This window comes from Epargyreus clarus, unplaced genomic scaffold, assembly GCF_041222505.1.
Source record: "Epargyreus clarus isolate Ecla_fem2 unplaced genomic scaffold, WU_Ecla_fem_2.2 ptg000007l, whole genome shotgun sequence".
Taxonomy (NCBI): domain Eukaryota; kingdom Metazoa; phylum Arthropoda; class Insecta; order Lepidoptera; family Hesperiidae; genus Epargyreus; species Epargyreus clarus.
The window spans coordinates 8463092-8485196 of NW_027332215.1; the positions used below are offsets into that span (position 1 = coordinate 8463092).

The window sequence follows — 22105 nt, forward strand, 5'->3', positions numbered from 1 at the left end:
AATATTTCGCACTTTATTATAATTATTCTGAAGATCAGCGGCTTTAAGCACATTAACCGTAACATATGTAGAACATCCGCACGTCAATTTGAGTTATTATTACCACAGGCCTCGGTTAATAACAGGACAAGCGTAAAGACCCTTTCGATACGCACCATTTCTCTCTTCCCTATCAGTGTTGTGCCGGGATCCTGTCTGGAAAATTGAATATGTTATTAGTTATTTCATTGCCGTATGGTATTTTGTACAGAATATTTATAAATGGAAAATACCCTAACCATTAATTTGTAAACAAACAATTCTTTTTTTTTAACAAATCAATCAACATACTACAAACACTTTAGAGAATTTAGACGAAAATATCTAGAAAAATTGTAAGTAACTATGTCATTCACAACATGTACTATACAGCGAAATAGTCGCCAAAAATACACTTTCGGTAATATATCACTCATATTTATATATATATAATTATATATAACTCAAAGGAGACTGACTGACGTAGTGATGTATCAACGCACAGCACAAACCACTGGACGGATCGGGCTGAAATTTGGCATGCAGGTAGATGTTATGATGTAGGCATCCGCTAAGAAAGGATTTTGATAAATTCTACCCCCAAGGGGATAAAATAGGGGATGAAAATATTACTACGTAACGCGAGCGAAGCAGCGGGCAAAAGCTCGTCACTCATATAGATCAGATTAAAATTGCTTACGAAAATTTTATGCGGTAAAAAACTAATAAACATGTAACCTCGTAAATTTGCTAAGCAGGTGTAAAAATAAATGCATAATCTTATCCATAAGAAGTATCAACTGCGTCCTCACGAAACGAAGTGAATGCAATATGCGGTAAAGGCCCATGACCTTACGCGTTAGTACTTCCTAGCAGTGTGACGTTAAGCGCATATTGGAGTTGTGTGCATCGTTCGAAAATGAATGAACATTTTATATTGACTCTCTTTGGGTCTTGTCTGCTCGGGTGGAATTTTGTTATCATTTTTTATTACTATTAATTATTTGTTACATAAAAAATTGATCAATTTTTATGTTAATAGACTTTAAACGGCTTAACGATAATACGCACGCTCCCACGCATTCCAACTTAGTCCTGAAGAGTAGCACTTTATTTGTGACCAACCTTAGAAAGAAATCTAATACTCGTATTATCTGGGGTCAATATCAGAAGGATGGAAGAAGGAGGCCATAGTCCACATATCTTGGAAAACCTTTTTCTCAAATTCTGCTTGTATGCAGGTTTCCGCACCAATTTTCCTTTGCCGTTTAAGCAAGTGATAATTAATATCTAATACGCATATAACTATTTTTTTATTCAGAGGTGCGTGACTGGGATTTGAACCTCGGACTCCGATCAAGAGGGCGAATTTCCTAGCCACTAAGCTATCATTGCACGTAACACGTTAGCATGTAATTAAGATAATATTATACGGAAAGCGGTCGCTAAGACCGGCGTTACGTAAGGAAGTGAACTTGACGTTAGGTCATAGGCCTCTCTCCAACTAACCTTCATTTTATTAGGTAAGTGTTAGAGTGAGTTAATTTTTAATTTCGGACAGTTACATTTCGTTTTAACCTTTAGAATTTATTAAGTATTATGTAATACGTAATTGAACCGAGTGAAACAATACATTTAAACGATTTATTTTTGCTAGTTTAAAATTGTAATAAGTAGGTCATTAAAACAATAATGTCATTGCAATATTGATAGAAAATAATACTTATAGTATAATACTGAAGTAAAATTTTTAATTGTAAGTAAAAATCTTAAATATTGCTCTATTCAGCATTCCTGGTAAGTATTTCAAACATTTAGACGGCGAAAGGTTTGATCGAACGTTTCAAAATTAAAACTTTAAAAATTTAATAAATATTTTCGTTATAAGTATATCAATTTATAAACATATTGCCCATATTTATACACACTACCTACGTATACATAAATACTATACGCATACGTTCAAACGCATTGTTTCCACGCGTTATCGTTCACGCCAGTTGCATAAGTCGGAAGTATAAGGTCATGGGCCTTTGGTTTCCTAATCTCTTTTACGCGTAACGTTAGTTTATAGTCAACATAAACATTTGAGTGCGTACACTCGTACGCTTTCTGACCGAGCCCTTTATAACGTTGCTAGCTTTTACCGGCGGCTTCGCACGCGATTAGAGGTTTTTATTTATATCTCGGGAACGGTAATTTTTCGGAATAAAAGATCCCTACGTCCTTTTCTGAATTAAGACGTGAAAGTGTAACAAAGGAACTTACTTTTGCATTTATAATATAACTAGCTTACCCAGCAAACATTGAGTTGCCATATAAATAAAAAATGTTAAGGGTGAACAACCCTTATCACTTAGGGGTATGAAAAATAAACAGTAGCCGATTCTCAGACCTACTGAATATGCATATAAAATTTGGTGAATATCGGTAAAGCCGTTTCGGAGGAGTACGGTAACTAACATTGTCACACGAGAATGTTATATATAGGATATTAGTTAGGAAGCGTCGTACATACATATGTACGACGCTTCCTTCTTCCTTCCTTCCTTCCACGCTTGTCAGTGTGCCAATAAGCTTTAGTTAACTTTATTTTAGGTCGCTAAGTTTTAGTCTTTTCACGCTTTATGGTAATAATTACATATCATCAAATGAATATTAAATCTTCATTCAAATTTCGAGTGCGTATATCCGGTAATACGAATTTTCTATGAATTCCACGAATAAGCGAGGCTTTATTATCTTCATACTCATGTCTTTGGCGCGAAAGTTTATTTATATGTAGATTTTTAAAAAGCAGAATCAATTTACGTAATTCTTAATTAGCAATAGCTAAAAAATGTTAAAGTTACTAAATCCTTTATATTATCAATGATTAAATTACTTTTTCCGTCTTTTTAATACCTGACACAAGTATACAACCGCCAGTTTGTTACTTTAATAAAATTCGAAATAAATCCTAATGTAGACGACTGTCACTCAAACAATTTGCTACAGAAGTTTGTTATTACGCGATACTTAAACTCTTTATGCATGCCAAAACCGTCTGAGAGACTTAAACAAGATTTAAAAAAGTCAATCCTGCCTTTGCTAACTTTTCAACGAAATTAAATGAGTTTTTTATGTTTTAAGATCGTTTCAATGTTTTATTAAATCGTTTTGAATAAGCTGAGGACATCCAATGTTACTCGGTTAATGTTATTTGCCTTTAAGGTTTATTGTGTGATTTTTGTGTTATTGAAACTTATCTTATATAGTAGATGTCTATCAAAAGTGCTCTTCTAGTCAAGAGAGTCCCCGCTTTTAATTTCACGGTCGGCGAACGCCGTAGTCATGAATGTTCTTACAGCGTAAATGACAATATACATAAGAAAATCTTTTATGAGATGACACTAGTGTTACTTTTAATAGGGAATTATTATAAAAACGAAACACCCGGCTGATCCCACCCACATCATCGTTCTGTAATTAAGACTAACTGCTCTAAGGACTAAAATGAATAGTTTCCAGTGCTAGTTCAATAGTTACTTCAATATAGTTTGTCTATAATCCGTCAGATCCAATTGATCATTTTTTTACAACCGTGTCGAATACTTACATAATAAGATTTTACATAATAAGATAATTTTTATGAATTGGTAGTATCAAACTGTTACCGTCGTAAGTACATCTGTGAACAGTTCCAAATAAGATTGATGTCCTATCTTGATTATTAAACTGTATTGTTTATAAGTTTCTGGCTAACTACTCTACTCAAAGCACAACAGCGCGTGAATCTTCATAAGGCTTGTGCCTTATGAAGATTCAAGCATTCTATTCTTGATATTTGTATATCTATTATATGGTGATGATTCTTTGAACTTACGACGAGATTTTTCACAAAATTATAACTGGTAAGGAAAAAATATAAGCATGTACCAATAGCTTACTTTTTAATGGGTACGAGGAAGCAGCCGAGGAATTTATCTTCCAGAAATTTATAACCCTCGCATATTTGAGTCATCCGGACTTATAGTCTCACTGGAATGTTAATTAACGCTTGGAATTTGTTATTTAATTTTGTAATTCAGTACGGCTGTACCGGTGTTTAAAATATGAATAAGTACATTCTGTGCAGTTTTCATTTCTAATACGAATAATAAGAAATAATAGCCAATGATATTCACGTTAGAAGCAATACGTAATGTTTTTATTCATTGAGAGTTGGAACACTATGTAAGATAATAAATAATCTTTAAAATGGAAATTATTTTACTGGTTTCGTTTTGATAATTTATTTAACTAAACTTAAAGGTTATTACAATTTTAAATTGTAAAGAGAATATAACAAAAACGTACTTTGAAATTGTGAAATCAATTATTGTTCAATTTTATAGATACGTTACAATATACAAAAGAAAAATCTGTTATGATATTCAGATCTGACGAGCATATTATACGTAACACATTACAGTATCAGAATCTACTTGACTGAACAAAATATATTAGAAAATTCTCTGTCGTTAATAACGCTGAGACAAATACGAAACACAAGTATTTCTTTGTACTAGAATTTCAATGTTCTTTTTAAATCAATTAAATCACTTCTGTTCGGTCCTCGACTTGTCTGTATCAAGCTATTTCACTTTGACAATCTCAACTTGTGAATTTAAGTCAAAAATGAAGGCAAAACTTTCATTACGAATAATATACAAAATAAAACAAATTAATAGTTATTTTATAAACTGAGATAGTAGCCTACTTCTAATTTAAAATAACGCAGTCGGAAAATATTTATCTTTTCACTTTGTGTATGACGAAACAAAACTTTCATTTGCAACTTATAATTGAAACGTTTAAAAATGTTACACGAGTTCTCGTGGAGCGGGCTAGAAACAATTAAAACCATTTTAGTAACTAACCCTTGAGCGACTTTAAAGTCAAAGACAGTAATTTGTAACAGATTTTTATTAATACAGAGATAGTATATTTAAGATAAATATGTCCAAACTATAACTATAATGATCTGGCTTCAAAAATATGGTAATAACTAAATTTAAGCCGTTAGAAATCCGTGAATCTATTTAGGAGGGCTTGGCATGCTATTTTTGCCTAATGAAAGTATTGTTGTATCATAATATGAACAATGTAGTATTATAGAAAGACGCGATCCAACTCTTATACCCTGTTTTGTCGTATAGCATAGTATCTGTTATCGAATTCAGGTAACTTTAGTCCTCTGCAACGTTGACTATGAATGTCAATTTGTGGCATGTACTTGGGTACCTTGCTGCATGCTCACTTGTTCGCAATTCCCGAATGCACATAACCCCGCTTGAATAGATCTTAATCAATGTACAAAGATAGGCAACGTCGGGCGCGATCGGAAGTTAGATGGATGATCGTTTGTAGCAAATTTCAAACACATTTCTTTGCTTCAGAAAGCACATAAAGATAGCAGTTTTGTAAGTCGTTTGCAAAACGTCATCACTTGGCAACTAACCCGTACGTATAACTTACCTGTTATATTTACGGAGTTGAGTTTAGTCCTCCCCCAGTTGCGGGAAGAGACCCATACTCAGCAATAGATTATAATCAGGGTCGAAACCATTTTCATTGGTTACTGATATTTGTAAACTAAATAAATAAAAAAAATCCATTTTTTAGATTCATCAATCCATTTTAGAACTGATGTTGAGTTCTGGTCTTGAATTATATTTCAGATTGGATAATGTGACCATAGACAGCAAAGAGCGATAACATAGTATTAAGCGAATAATGCCCGTTTGGTACTTCTATCATCATCCACCCATTACTGTCTCACTCCTGGGCAAGGGTCTCCTCTCAGAATGATAAGGATTAGGCCATAGTCCACCGCGCTGCCCAAGTATATATTGGTAGACTTCACATACCTTTGAAAACATGTTTTCTCAGGTATGCAGGTTTCCTCAAGATGTTTTCCTTCACCGTTTAAGCAAGTGATAATTAATTTGTAATACGCACATACATTTTAAATCAGAGGTGCGTGCCTGGGTTTTAGCAAAAAACAAATGACTGCAACAAGTTACACTAACTTCATGAAGTTGTAAACACAGCGAAAAATGTTACTGTCTTTAGCCAGTGTTGAAACATACCAATATATCATGATATTACAAAGTTTAAATGTATTACTTATGGCCACTTCCCACGTTCCGTAGATCTACTGATTTATACGTCAGACGACCACTGATAGCCACAGACTGCACCGAGACTCTTCCAACGGTGTGTTTCGTGCTGTCGGTTTTTATACTCTAATTTTGTCGTCCTTGAATAAAAATTAAAAGAAATGCAAATTAGAAGTTGCAAAACTACCCATGCACGCACGCATAGACTCATCTACTCTTCCAACAGCACTTTGTTATTGGTGTATCCGCGTCCGTCCGTAATACCACGGACCGTGGGAAGCCAGCGAAACAATAATGCCATATGGCGAAAGTTTTGTAAGTGTAGACTTTTATGCGCCATTTGAAAACTTTGTAGGGTTCAGAAGATATACGATCAAGAGTTATGTCTCGCTATATTTTATGGTTCGTTTAATTCATAGAATTTTGTGTCGTATCTTTTCGTATCATAGTACATTAAATTTATATATCTTACGTACATAAAAGAGAATTTCTCTGTAGAAAGCTCATTTTACGTAGATCACGTGCGACGTAAAAGAGAAAACACACTCCAGAATGTGTAGGATCTCAAGGAGGACTGTTGATGTGGGACTTCATTTTCGTCGGTCCTAAAAAGATTATATTACGAAGCCGCAGCTCTCCGTTCATTTGTCCGCCTGTCCGTCAGTCCATTCCAGACTTCGGACATCCCCTCTGCCACAGAGCACTATCTCTTGAACTGCAATAGATAGACACTTGAAATGTTTAAAGAATATTTACGGAAACCGTCGTGTGCGAGATCGACTTGCACTTGGCCAATTACTTATAACAACAGATGAGATTAGATTCCTACCTGAGGTTGGCCAGATACGCTACCTTGCTACCCCTGATGACTAAGTTGGAACGCCTCAGATAAGTATCCCTGATTACACTCTTCAAAGTGGAACACAGTAAGAGTGAGAAATAAGTGTGGCCGTGGTCCCTCCAGTGTCGAACGTAGAGGGTTGTACTCGAAATACCGTTAAACCTACAGCTTGCAGAACCCTTTTTATATCACAGTTCTGAACAATCAGGAGATGTGGAGTAGTTCAAAAAAGCAACTATTGGTCGCCGATCTAGCTCTCAGCCACACCTGACGTTGCTTAGCTTTCTAGATCAGTTAGCATACGAGCCATAGCGTGTGTGGACAACGTACTTATATTGTTATACTAATTTTAAAATGAGTAAAAAAAGTTCCAATCTGCTATTTTGAAAACAATGCATGACCCTTGCAAAGGCTAGCCCTTTAACGCGCCTTTAGAAATGTTTATACCATTTTATGGTCCAAAGTTATTTCATTACAACAATGCATGTTTTTAGTACCTACGGTCAATGGTGTAATGTTACGGCAGCCATTTACTTGGTAAAGTGAGGCTGTATCGCGATTAATATGAGTACAAATGTGCGTAATAAGGAAATTAGAAATTCAACAAAGGTTTTGTATGTATAGCTTGAGCATAATTAAGGAAGGTAATATATGTGCGACTGTTCATGACGAAGAAAGCTTATCACCTGTCACCAGCGAACATTGCCTATCGATCGACTGACCGACTACCGATGATTGACTCGAACTGTCGCAAGCGTATTGGCTTTGGCTCATTGTCGCTGGTGTATTACCTGCCTTATAATTCACCGTCAAAATAACGCACAATTTAACAGTTTATGCACCTTGTTGTTTTGGAAAAGTAACTTTAAGTTGAAAACGCCGCAATTTGGCGCTTTAAATTTTTTAGGTCATGAAACGTTTAGTAAGTTCGCAAGTATTTGTATGCTAACCTTTAATGTTTGGTTTATTGTTAATCAAATAAGTAGTAAACTTAAAGAAAATATAAGTGTTACTAGCTGACCCGGCAAACGTTGTGTTGCCATATAAATAAAAAAAATGTTAAGGGTGAACAACCCTTATCACTTAGGGGTATGAAAAATAGATAGTAGTCGATTCTCAGACCTACTGAATATACATATAAAATTTGGTGAAAATCGGTAAAGCCGTTTCGGAAGAGTACGCTAACTAACATTGTGACACGAGAATTTTATATATGTGTAAGAGAAGTATGGGAATCCTCGAATAATTTAAGCTTTGTATATTTTAAGGTTAACGATAAAAATAAATTAACAATAACGGTACTAATAAAAGACCGAATATGGTTTTGTTTCTTAATGAGATAATAAAAAGTAATTCTTGATATCAAATTGAATTTACAGTAAGTGCTCAATCAATTTATCTGCGGATGTGTCCTGATTGTAAAGTTTATAACTGTGTCAGTATAATAATATTATCCGTTACATCTACTTGTTTCCTAAAACATAAACATGAAATAATAAATATATAACTTGTTTCAATAAATATTGTAATTCTATATGCCACCCCTTTCTCAATATTATGTGTACAATAGTATCTTTGGTTCCGATGACTACACAATTTGACTCGCACATACCGACACGTCTGTAAAGGTTGACGATGAAATACTGACTGACTCACTGCCTTATCACTTTGTGACGTATTCACTTTACAAAACTACCCACATTCGCAAATACTGCAAATGTGTGTAAAAACATAAAAATCGGCAATGTATGACACACTTTATTAAACAAGTTTTGCTTAATGTGTTCTTTAAAAAGCTATTCCTTTTAAGAAGGCCGTAAACATTTACAATTAGGATAATCATTTTTTTTTAATTGATAAATTCCAATAACTAGCCTTTTTATCGCCAAGTTACCTCTATAAAGTGCGGTAGATTCAATTTCGTACTCGCCCGATCCCACGCTATGCCACTGGCTTAAATATTCAATCAAAATAGGATCAACACCTTATGGAGCTTAAAATCAATCACGTTTGCTTCAGAACTCGTTACGTATGAAATTTAAAATTGCATTTTTATATTTCAACATATTTCACAATCAGATCAAATCTTCCGAATCTATGTGTACCTCATATGTCAAAATCAATTTTATAATTAATTATTCACAATATTAACCTAATAAAAAGTAAGAATAAGTTTATTTTGACGATTGGTACTTGGAAGTATATCATTGCTTACATAAAGTATACGTTTTATTAATTTGGGACGCAGTTAAGTAAACATTACGGGGCAATTTTTACGCACTTGAACTCTCGGTTGTTAAATGTAAAAAGAACCAGTCATTGATTAAGTATAAGTGTAAAGTGGCTAGGTAAGCATCGTCACAACATAACATTCTTAATTTTATAATGTAGACTAATGTAGAGGGTCATAGAGAGCAAATTTATAGCCACTTATGTCTTGAAAGGAAAGAAATTCCCAAGAATTTTTAACACATTGGAATTTGACACCTCATAATACAAAAATGCCACTTGAAAACCAAGTTGGGTTTAGTTTATGGCTATGGCTGAGTTCCATGACAGATTTCGAGTGATATGGCGTCCTGTTTTTAAAGTTTGAGAATTTCTTAATCATTAACATTTTAAGACCCCACTTAAGATTAACTACAATATTTTTGTTTTAAGATTGTTTAAATGGTCAAATGTATCGGTGCCAATAAATCAACAAAGGGTGAAGGGTGAAAGCATTGCTTAACGTGACTGAGTGTCGTGAGACTCGTTATTTAAAATTTACCATACAACTCTCCTACCATCCATCTATCAGCCTTGAAAGTCCACTGCTGGACGTAGGCTTACCCAAATCTGCGTGACCTGGTCGGGGGATACTCTGGTCTCCTTTTGCTCAGATGTGGTCCCCGTTTGAGGTCATTCCTAATCCTACCATACAGTTTTACCAAGAATATATTTTATTTCAGATAACACTTGCACTCATCCCTCAAGGTCACACGAGGACGTGTGAAGCGTCAGGATGGCCGTGTCGGAGGAAGAGTCAGAGTTATTTAATATAGCTTTAGCTATACTGTTACTTTAGTATTTTAGTAATGTTATTGGTACTTGATCAATCGAAGGGTTAATTGCTTTAAATTATAATTAACAGTATTGTATAGTTTTTGTATTAGAATCAGAGCAGAGACTTTAAGAGGTCTCTAGTGGAGTCGAGGTATGTGGCGGCGCGGTGGGGAAACATGGATAAGAACTGATGTGAGTGATCGAGGTGGATCATTATTTCGTTGTGCTTTGGAGCGTGTAGTCACTACCTTGAACCTGCTGCTCAAATCCTTTGTTTGTAAAGTAATATTAGTAGCATAGTACAGTTATTTTGTAAATCATAAATGTAAAGAACAATAAATATTGTGATTACTGTATTTGTGCCTGCATCTACCCTATGACAACGCCCACAAAACCTATAGATTCTATCAATGATGTCGATGAGAGCCGTCCTTCTCCGACATGTATGTTTAACATACATACGTTACATATATACATACGTTTATCTGTTGTTGATTTTGAAAGTCATTTTAACATATGAGGTATAGTTAGGTTCAACTTGGTAGCGAGGCTGAAACACTGACACAAAAAAAAATTATAAGAAGCAAAACGAAATGAACTATCTGAGATCTCCACAGTGTATACTTATGTGCTATGTATAAAAGCATTATATATTTTTCTAATATCCTGGTCTTACAAATACTGACTCGATAGTCGTTATCGATCCTGCAAATCGACGAAGCTCGGGTAGCATAAAGTGGTTGCAAAAATCTTGATCAACGATAAAAGTTTTGAGCATACTCGAGCATTTAACGCAGACTTTGCAAGAGCAGCCCCGGTAAATTGACGCAGGAAGGAGCAACGAATAAAACATTGCTCCATTATTTAAGTAACTGACCTTTCATCGAAATAGTATCGAAAACAATATGAGTATAAATAAACTATAGATACGAATTACATTTCCATGTTCTTATTCATAAATAGTTACAGCAAGTGAACAGCGAGTGAACAATTGTACGTTTTGTTTTGTTCCGATAACATTCGAGATATTATGATATAAATGGACAACAATAGGTACTAGTTAAAGCAAGCCATATACGGTTGTTATAATTAATATCGTGTTATAAAAAATCACATATTCATACGACCAGATCCCTGACAGCTTTGTTAATTGAGAACTTTTATCTACTCGAAAATGTTAATCACATTTCTTCGTAGACTACGAGTACTGGAGCAAAATTCAAACGATCTGTTTAAAGTAGTATTGCTTTTACGGCGGTTAAATACCGTTTCTACAATTAACATTTGAAATTATATTAAAATCATCGTTGTTATAGTATTCCAAGCCCGACCATTAAAATGAAAATAAGTATATTCGTAATAACAATTCGTACAATTAAATTCGAAAATAACGTAAGTTCATTAATTCATTTCAAGAATTATTCACTAACAGGTATGATTTTTTTAAATCGTTGAATTAATTAAGAATCGAAAATTTGGAAACTCTTTACGCGCAATCACACTCTACGTGACTTATTCCGAAAATAGCATTTCGAGTCTGATAGAATAAGAAGAAATAAAATTAAAGGAACGGATGATCCTAAGCCAGAGAGTATACAGATGTCACGTATCTCATAAACTTAGAAAATTGTTCGGAGCTCGTGTGAAAACTATTGATAAATATACCTCACGATACGATACTGATTGAGATAGTTTAGACAGATGATTACCGTGAACAGACCTTGAAATTGTCGACTCAGTGGAAAACTTTAAACCCACCACGCTATAATTGATTGATCACTATGTCCCTGTATTGAACTCAGTGGATATTACGCCAGTAATTGGCTCATATATTGTGAGAAGGTTTACGGTGGAAACATTCTAGGAAATGGAGAACCTTAAGGAAAATATGGCTACTGGATACACCTATTTGTCATCTTAATCAGGTCAGATAGCTAAGGGCGGGCTTAGAAAGCCAGCGGCCATTAGTCTTTACTTGAATATGCAGTTTATAAGGATTGAATTCTAAGGAGAATCTGAGAATATATTTATAATAATAAACTTTATACAATATTTTTTAATGAATATATAACATAATTATTTTGACAAGTGGCATCCATAGCCTAATGGTCCCCTATTAAAGAAAACACGTCGGTATTTGCAGAGCATATTAAGCAATTATTCCAACGCAATTTTAGACAACCGTCAAATTATTGGACTCTTTTTTAAAAACAAATCTAAACGTCGAACTAAACCGTATGTGTTAACTTTACTTAAGTAAGTATAGAGAGAAGTTGGACGCTGAACAGTAAGTCATGTTATGTGTATAATATCAGTAGTGAAACCCAGAACATCTTTCATCGCAAACTTCTCCAGATATTTCCCTTAGGCCGCATTCCACTTGATACTAAATACTATAAAAATGCACACGTTATCGTTCCGTGTGGACACCGCATTAGGCCGTGAAGTTGTACTAGTAAACAAACAAGAAGTATGTACTGCCGCTCGTGGATAATTGTAATCAATATCAAACAGGGGGCCTACCACCATCTTTTAAAAACCGTCATAGTTCCGGAATGTTTTATTTCAATATTACATCAACAATATTTTGATTCGTACCACGACCTCCTTAAAACAATATTGTTTTATTCCTGGCGAGTGATGTAAAATAATGAATAATTTGTCTATTCCTTATCCAAGAGAAAACGAGACATCAACACTAGAGTCGTCTTTTTCGCACCATAGTCTTGATTATGTTCCGTCATACGCAGTTAAACAGACTTACTTAATTTTGTTTGACATATATTATTATTACTAATTAAATGAAGTAAATATTTAGACACCCTTATCCAGTTTTCGAGTATTAGTTGTATAAAAGTAACTGAAATTTACATATGTTGCTTAAAAAGTTAAATTTCGTGTACAATTATTTTTGGTTGAATATATTTTAAAACGTTGTGGTGTAGAGCTGAGCCGAATATTATATAAGTTACTGAGTTCTATTAGTTAGTTATAATAAAGCTTTTTTTTTTTTTTTTTTTTGTTGACGAGGGGGAAACCTTCAAAAGGTACCCTATGCCGTGGGAGCGACACGGGGTTATGTGGGATTCTTACCGCACTAAAACCCCCCCGGTGGCCGTCCTCGGCGCTGCGTAGAGGACTCCGGGATCTCCAACGGAACGCCCGGTTGCGTTCCGTTGGAGTCCACTTGGCGCGTTGCCCCGTCGGGCTCCGCCCAGGTGAGCTTGAAACTCACCACACCATCTGGTGTTCACGACGGTATGCGACCACACATACCGCCGTCCATCCCGGGGTTGCTGGCCGGGCGGTTCGAGCTCCCACTCTTGCCGTCCGCAACCCCGGAAGCCCCCTTTTAGTCGCCTCTTACGACAGGCAGGGGATACCGTAGCCCTATTCTGGTCCCGGAACTACAGGGACATAGTTATCAACTCATCAACACGCCTTTAAATCGGCCCTGCCCTGCGACATCACTACAACGTTATTCGAGTGTAACACTACTATGCAGTGCAAAGGAACGTTTGACGTTAATCGTCATGTAGCTTGGCGATTGCATAATTTGACATAAGTGCAACATTAAATTATGACATTTTGTGTCAAAAGTCACTTCATGGTACGAATTCGGTACAAAAGAATGAATGATTTTACACAAAACCGCTTGTTTTAATATTGTTTAAACAATCTTACTTTAACGAGATCGTGGTACGAATTTTCAATGTATGATTAAAATAATATTGTTTTAAGAGTACCATCTCTTAAAACTAACCCTCTCTCTAACCCCCCAGGATTGAGCCTAACATTGATCACACATGTGTTGCTATCACTGAGAATTTTGTTACAATACATATAGTTAAGTGACTCTCCTTTACCACACCCTTCAATCCAGAACATCGCGGCGAATTACTTATTGCACCGATATACTTTCTACACTTGTTTTGTTAATCACAAAATTCATAATAAACTATTTAAGAACGCTTCTAATAAGAAATATTTGCCATCACTTTATCATTTATTAGACCACAAGCTTCATTAAGTCTGGTAGCAGACGTCACATCTTGTGTAACTTAGGACCTAAAATAATCAATATAGGGAACTCTTGAAGTTATGACATAATTTAGACAACAACGAATTCGGTGACAGCTGTCTAAAAGCATACGTACGACAGTTATAGACGCTTATTTGTATTTAAACTATTTTAACAAATTTGACTTTTATGGCTCTAACAAATATGCTTATAGCATTGGCGATTCGCGATTTAGCGATTGCATTTTGGCAATTCGCTGCGTTCGATCCTGGTATTGAAGGTTTATAAAATCGTCATAGGAAAACGAAAAATACAGTATTTCGATTTCAAAATAAAACTGCTGAACAAAATGACATCTTAATACTTATTTAATCATATAATAAATAAAAACCCTGATTGATTTACGTCTTATGCACCACTTACAAAGTAAGTTTATTGAGTTATATTACGTTCTTTTGGTACATAACTGCTATTGCACAAACTGAGAACTTAAGAGAATTTGTGCGGCTTCAGCATTAGAGCTAAGAAAATATAGAACCAAAATCAGAATGCTATACGTCACACTACCTTAGTCTTCCTATGTCTTTCTTATATACAATTTGAAGATATAGAAGCACGCATGCTCCCCGTATTTTTTATTATCATTATCCACAGGAACCCTAAATATTTTAAGAGTAAAATCTAGGCAACTGAGGTTCCCAACAGTTCGATGAGTGGTGTTTGAAAAATAAGTTTTATTATTATAAGGCGACCGGTTCAAATACCTACATTCCTGAATTTCTAACTCCACAATAGATATTTACGCATGACGTAGGCATATATAGCCCGCGTAAAACTACTAGTCCGCTCTGAATATAGAGATGAATCGCGTCGCCATAGTAAACTGTACGAATACATCTGCTCGCAACAATTTCAGAGCGGACTAGCAGTTTGGCGCGGAGTATACAACGTACGTTAGGTAGAAGCCACTGAGTATACTAATATTAACACTACTACTATCCACCACCATTAGTTGTATCTGATCCACAAGGTTATTATGAACCGTGAATAATACTCAGAGCCTTCGTAGTACGTAACGAAAGTAATATTACTAGATTTTCCCCAAACAAATTAAATTATTATGCAAGTTTTACAATATTTAACGATATCTTCCGTTTTGTATTGAATCGAGGTTTTTAATTCAGAGAAACATTTCAAGTATTTGTATCGGGTACTTTAATAACTCCTCGCCGATGATTGCGTAACTGACTGTGGACTTGAGTTGCTAATGAAATAACGCCCTTATGCATTATCCGTCCTACTATTTATCGTGGCAAGAATGATCAAGACCCGTGAACAATGCACTGAAGCGCATCAAATTTTGTCAATTTCTGTAATTGGTATATCTATAGTAATATGTAATTCGTATATCAAAACTAATTACCGAAATTGACCAAATTTGATGCACATATAAATATATGAATCGTGTTGTAGACATACAGTACATATCATAACGATTGCATTCAGTAGGTACGAAGAACGCTTTAATAAAAATAATAAATGTCATAATGGTTCATATATTGTCACAAATAATTCGACATCACATAACATGTGACATTCGCCACATTCGCGAAATCTTTAGGGGCGTGCAAACACATAAGTGCTACTTTTACATTGATGCGATTTTCCACGACGCGTTAGACGATATATAGTGAAAATATATGCCTAATGAGGTGACATTGGAAAATCATACTGTTTTTTACCACTCAGGCAATATATGCGATTAATTGTGCGCATATAAATTTACACTTTGTTAATTGAGGCAAAACAATGTTGCGATACCCATTACTTTACCAAAAGCTTTGTAATTTAAATTATAATGTATGTTCAAAAATACACGTAAATAATTTAAACGAAGCTATTGTAAAGTATGAAATATAAAATTAAATAAGTACTCCGACACACAAAATAGTATTTATAGAAGAACACAGTGTTGTGCTGCCTGTAATTTTACCAGAAATACATATAACATTTAAACAATGCGGTTATACATTAATGAAAGTTATGAAACAGTAAATTTAATTTTCCGGCACGCCAATCATAAATCCCATTAACGCATGCAACATTTGCTTCTCAAATACACCTTTATGAAACCATAGGGACGTCATGTTGTTGACAACGTTCGAGAGCACGTTGACAGGCGGCTGGTGCGTACAAAGCTTTACAATCACGGAGACCGTTATGATTGGCACATTGCAAAACACGAACCAGTTTCCCGTAAACTAATTGTTTTTGTTGCGATGGAGTTCCATTCAGTAATCTTTTGTTTTTTTTTTATATATATACTATCGATTACTTCCGCATTACTTATTGACTATTGTGTAGATTAATTACATACGTTTGTTTTTGTGGATTTCTATAGCTTCGAGAGTTAATATTGACTGTCGTATCAGTTGTATTAGCACTAACTGTACTAGCAAATGCAAATTTAAGTTGACCGTGACTTGACCAGGTGCAAAGTATATTGACACACTTTTGAAAACCGTAATGAAGATCCCATACTATATTTTCCTCAGTCGTTGAAATAAGAGAAATTTATTTTTGAAATCCAACCATATAACTTCAAAAATTTGATTACTACTTATACTTCACTCTATATACTTTTTAAGGATTGGTTTTATGATACCCAATCATTAATGTTTTCGTCTTCGATACTTTTAAGTAAATAAATAATAACTATTAGGTATAATTAATACTTTACAATATATAATACTAATTATAGACGTATATAGTAAACGAGTTTTACTGTGATTTTGACATTAAAAAGTAAATTTGAAAAGCAAGTTAAACTTCCGCGAACACTTGAAACTAGATCACAAAGATTGATACATAAATTGCCGTAATTAAGTTAACACAGGACGGCTGACGTCCCGCAAGTGTTCGGGAACTCCGACCCAGAGAAATAAAACAGAAATAAAATAGAAATAAAGTAGGAACGAAACGAGCCTCGATATCTCGACCGAGAATATAAGCCATAAAATCATAAAGAAAATGTCTGTCTTCTTTGTAGACTTCTTAATATTAAGTACTCTGGGGAAACAGTACTATGAGCTGTAATATACATTGTTTTAAGGGTAAACAATACACGACGCCCTTATTAAATAAATGTGATATGAAATGTTAGGTGTAGGATGTCATGTTGTTAATTTGGAATACCCAAATTTTGACTGATTATTACTTAATAATTATATTAATGTAAGCTATATTGTTATAAAAAATATTACCAAAAGAACTTAAAACTATAAAACTGTAAGCAAATAAAAAATAGTTGGGTAAACTGTAAGCAAAGTCAAAGAAAAAAGGTGATCATTTGGAATATAGTATTCCAAATTATCTGCATCATAAGTCAAATGAAGCTTTTGGAGTTTTTTAGGTTGACTAAAATTTTGATAATGTTCTTAGCTTTCGTTTTGTTTTATTCTTTTTATTATTACAGTTTAATATTTTTCTAACCATTTGATGTATTTTTTATTGGGCTAAGCCATTTTCTTCTCTACTTATTCCCAAAAAACAAAGAGTATTCCAAATTTGCTGCAGTTCCCTATATTATTATAATTCTGGTTGGCCTTATAGTAATTTATTTATTTAATTTTTAATATGAAGTAGCAGACGAGCATGCAGTCCACCTGACGGTAAGTGGCTACTGCCGCCCACGTACGTAATCGACTCCAGATAGGATTAAATATTCGGACCGGAGGTCGGCTACTGATACCCCTGAGCACTAAGCTGAAAGCAAAAGTATGTCTCTGTTATCACACCCTTCAAACCAGCCCACAGTAGCGCTTAACACTGCTGTTATAAGGTAGAAATAAGTGGTGGTGGAGCCGCCGGAGTCGAACCACAAAGGGTTCTACCACCTTCAAACACATATTTTAAACACAGTCATGTATTACAATATAAAATCTTAAGCTAACTTAATACACATATGTAATCCAGACCTTGAGTAAGTGTGTAGTATAATATAACTAGCTGACCCAGCAAGCGTTGTGTTGCCATATAAATAAAAAAAAATGTTAAGGGTGAACAACCCTTATCACTCAGAGGTATGAAAAATAGATAGTAGCCGATTCTCAGATCTACTGAATATGCATATAAAATTTGGTGATATTCGGTAAAGCCGTTTCGCAGGTGTACGGTTACTAACATTGTGACACGAGAATTGTATATATAAGATAAAAAATAGCGTAAGTTCTACGGGCTATGAAAATGCAGCAGCACCTAAATATCTGTTATACTCGTATTTGTAATTCTTGGTAAAATAATACTATGGATAAGCTATAAATTACTGTAAACTGTACCGGTTGTTAAAATGCCATAAGGGGCCTATCACACTGTTTGACCCAGCCTTTTGACCTTACAATATATCACTTTGAAACATGTGTCCCTTCTATTATTCTACTATAGGTAGTTTCTGTATGAAATATGTATACTTGAATGACAACTTTGTAAATAAATATGTACACTTACATTTAAGTGTAGCTAATGGATTAAGTTTACGCTACATTTAGATTTAAAATTCGGGTTTACAATGATGTTTACGTTTTAGTTCACGTTTACATTATCGAAGCAAAATTATTATTATATGTTGAATTCATACATACACCAAAAAAGTTTTTTTTTTATAATATAAGAATCTAAATATATATAACTCAAAGGTGACTGACTGACGTAGTGATCTATCGACGCACAGCCCAAACCACTGGACGGATCGGGCTGAAATTTGGCATGCAGGTAGATGTTATGACTTAGGCATCCGCTAAGAAAGAATTTTGATAAATTCTATCCCTAAGGGGATAAAATAGGCGATGAAAATATTACTTCAAAAGCTCGTTTTATAATATAATGTAAGAGACGAGCATGCAGTCCACCTGCTGGTAAGTGGCTACTGCTGCCCATGGACATCTGTAACCAACCCCAGGTAGGATTAGATACCTAGGATTATATCCTACCTGAGGTCACCCACAAATGCGCCGCTACCCTTGAAGAATATTCTGGAATGCCTCGGATAAGTATGTCTCTTTAAACCGGAACACAGCAGCATTCAACACGGCTGTTAATAGGCAGAAATAGGTGTGGCGATGGTGCCGCTGAAATCGAACCACAAAGGGATCTACCAGCTTCAAAGCACGCGTAAGTAAATACTTACAATGAAACTGACTTTAATATAACTGCGAAACAAATTATACGGCCCTGCGAATAATAGGGTAAACGGTTCATAATTTCCTGTGGTATTCATTAATAATGTTATGAATGCTACGGCAAACGTTGCGTTTAATGACAGTTGCCGTACTAATAACCGGAACCGTAAATGTGATATATCCTTTTAATACCGTAACTGTCATGACAATTTTTAATTATCACTTATTATTTTAATCCTTTATTTTTTGCGACGTAAAATATCATTTAAGATAAAGAAACACCAAAATCTAAAGCATCGCTGTCGATACGTCTGTCACAGAGCTCTATCTCTTTAATCTTTTATTTTTTTTTAATACGCTACAAATTAAATCAGATGATAAGTGGCCACTGTTGCGCTAAATATTGCTAATTAATCTTAGATAGGTTTTAAGTTTAGCCTAATATGCTACCCTTGAGGACTAAATTAGAATGCCTCGCATAGAAGTCTCAAAACAAGACTAAAAATCACGCTAAAATCGCACAAGGAAAATCGTTAATCCTGAATCCTGACAATCCCGATGAGGAGAATTAGATAAAATTATTGAAATCGTGTATTGTCATCGGTTTGTGATAATTATTCAAAATTTTAAATTAATCAGGTCGTTCAAAGTGTAAAAATCGAGTTCAAAGATTCCGTTACATACATACATACGGGTCAAAGTAATAAAAGCGTGATACTGCATTATTTATTTGGCGAACTGGAAAAATTACAATATCAATAAAACTGTTACGCGCAGCCTTTGTTGAAACATAAAATTAATTGCGTCCCCAACGCATCGTTACTATGTAGCTCGCTCCGTTCACAGTTTACGTGAGATATTTTATTTACGTACACGTGTTAATACAAATATTTAATGGAAATCCCTACACGATTCAACTGCATGCAACCCAGTGGCTGGCTGGGATTCGAAATTCCACTAACATTAACTAACCTCCCATTCATATCACTGGGATATCATCACATACATTTTTAATAATACACAGGTAGCAAACGAACATGTGGTTCAAAGGGAGTGGGCTCTGCCGCCCGAGGAAATCTGTAACCAATCCAAGATAAGAATAGAGCCCTACCACAAGGTCGACCACAGATCCCTTTATACCGCTCAGGAGATTAAGTTAGAACGTCTCAGATAAATATGTCTCTCTTACCACACCTTTCGAGCCAGGACACAGCAGTGCTTGGCACTCAGCACAAAGGGGTCTATCACACACACACACACACACACACACATCTTTTTTATCTTTTATATAAGCTCAGTACGTTATAGTGCGCTATAAATTAAATATCGTTCAGGAAAATCATCAACGTTCCATTCCATGCCTCAGGTTACAATATTTAATTCATTGTACCCTTCAATACACGAAGACAATACTCATATACCCGGTAGGGTTGTCACCGGTACTATTCTATAAAATATTTGCTAATAATGTAAATATTAAATACTTTATATATTTTGTTAACGAAATTGATAACTTCGCCTAGATTGCAGTAAGTCAAGTTGGCGAAAAATGAGATTTTCACAGAAAGTCATGTACCATATTTTAGCAATGTCTTTTTAAGAGAACGAAAAAATGGCAATCCTAGTACGCGACGATGCTGCCAATGGACAGCGTGCTTACGGACAAGGTCGTCATAAAGCAACGGTCGAAACGACAGCGGATTAAGTTATGGAAGACGACATAAATAAACATTTGTGTCCAGAGAATTCTTTTGATTATTAAATAAGATACTACCGTTATGTCTTATATCTGTTAGAACTTTTATAAAACAAATAGGTAGTGGAACAACGACAGTATTTATTGTGATTAGAGAAGGTTTCGGACACTTTAAATTTCACACACAGGACACAAAATCAAATCCCTCCTACGCACTAGCGGTCCACGGCGCGGCTAGATATTTCATATGCATATGTGCTGGGCCTTTTTTTTTTGTTTTCGAGGGGGAAACCTTCAAAAGGTACCCGGTGCCGTGGGAGCGACACAGAGTTATGTGGGATTCTTACCGCACTAAAACCCCCCCGCTGGCAGTCCTCGGCGCTGCGTAAAGGACTCCGGGATCTCCGACGGGACACAACCGGAGTTCTCTTAGCGCGTTGCCCCGTCGGGCTCTGTCCAGGTAAGCATGCCGCTCGCCACACCGTCTGTTGTACATGACGGTATGCGACCACACATACCGCCGTCCTTCCCGGGGTCGCTGACCGGGCGGTTTGAGCTCCCACTCTTGCCGCCCGCAACCCCGGAAGCCCCTTTTAGTCGCCTCTTACGACAGGCAGGGGATATACCGTACCCCTATTCTTGTCCCGGAACTACAGGGACAATATGTGCTGGGCCTATGCCATCGCGGGCTTTATTATAAATCCGTTTTAGATGAATAATTACGTCTTACGTTGTTTTCCTGTTAATAAAGCGCCCAGACAGAACATTTTTTTCGACATGTTCAAAAAGTATCGTAATTCTTTAGTAAATTTACACAAAACAAAAAGATGTTAGAATATGAGCTTCCCGACGAATAAAACCATTAGGAAAAACAGCCTAAAACCGTTTCGTAGTTTTTCGAGTTATCTTATTCAGACAGAAAGAGGCATTGCGCGTTGGATAATTTATATTATATATATAATATTTATAGAAAATGTAAACTCTTGAATAGTATTGCTATGATCTATAAAATAGTAAAATCTGTATATGGAACCAATTATTATACATGCGGATACAAATTACGGATGTCGATCCTTATACAGCTTAAATTAAATATATCTAAACGAGGCGACGACTATAAAGAATAAATAGTTTCCATTTTAATCCAAAGTTATCGCTTATGAC

General features: G+C 35.2%; 1 protein-coding gene and 1 long non-coding RNA gene across 4 annotated transcripts in view; both read right to left on the reverse strand.

Annotated features, from left to right (window-relative positions):
- The window catches only part of LOC140743346 (uncharacterized), a 466218-nt gene that overhangs the window by 216437 nt on the left and 227676 nt on the right, over positions 1–22105 (reverse strand). The window lies entirely within an intron of this gene.
- The window catches only part of LOC140743344 (carboxyl-terminal PDZ ligand of neuronal nitric oxide synthase protein), a 287400-nt gene that overhangs the window by 201889 nt on the left and 63406 nt on the right, over positions 1–22105 (reverse strand). For 2 of the 3 annotated variants that reach the window (XM_073074520.1, XM_073074518.1), the window contains exon 2: positions 156–195. The exons of the other annotated variant lie outside the window; for it this stretch is intronic. The gene's annotated coding sequence lies outside the window, so the exon portion shown is untranslated. The remainder of the gene's footprint in view (positions 1–155; positions 196–22105) is intronic. 3 annotated transcript variants of the gene reach the window in all.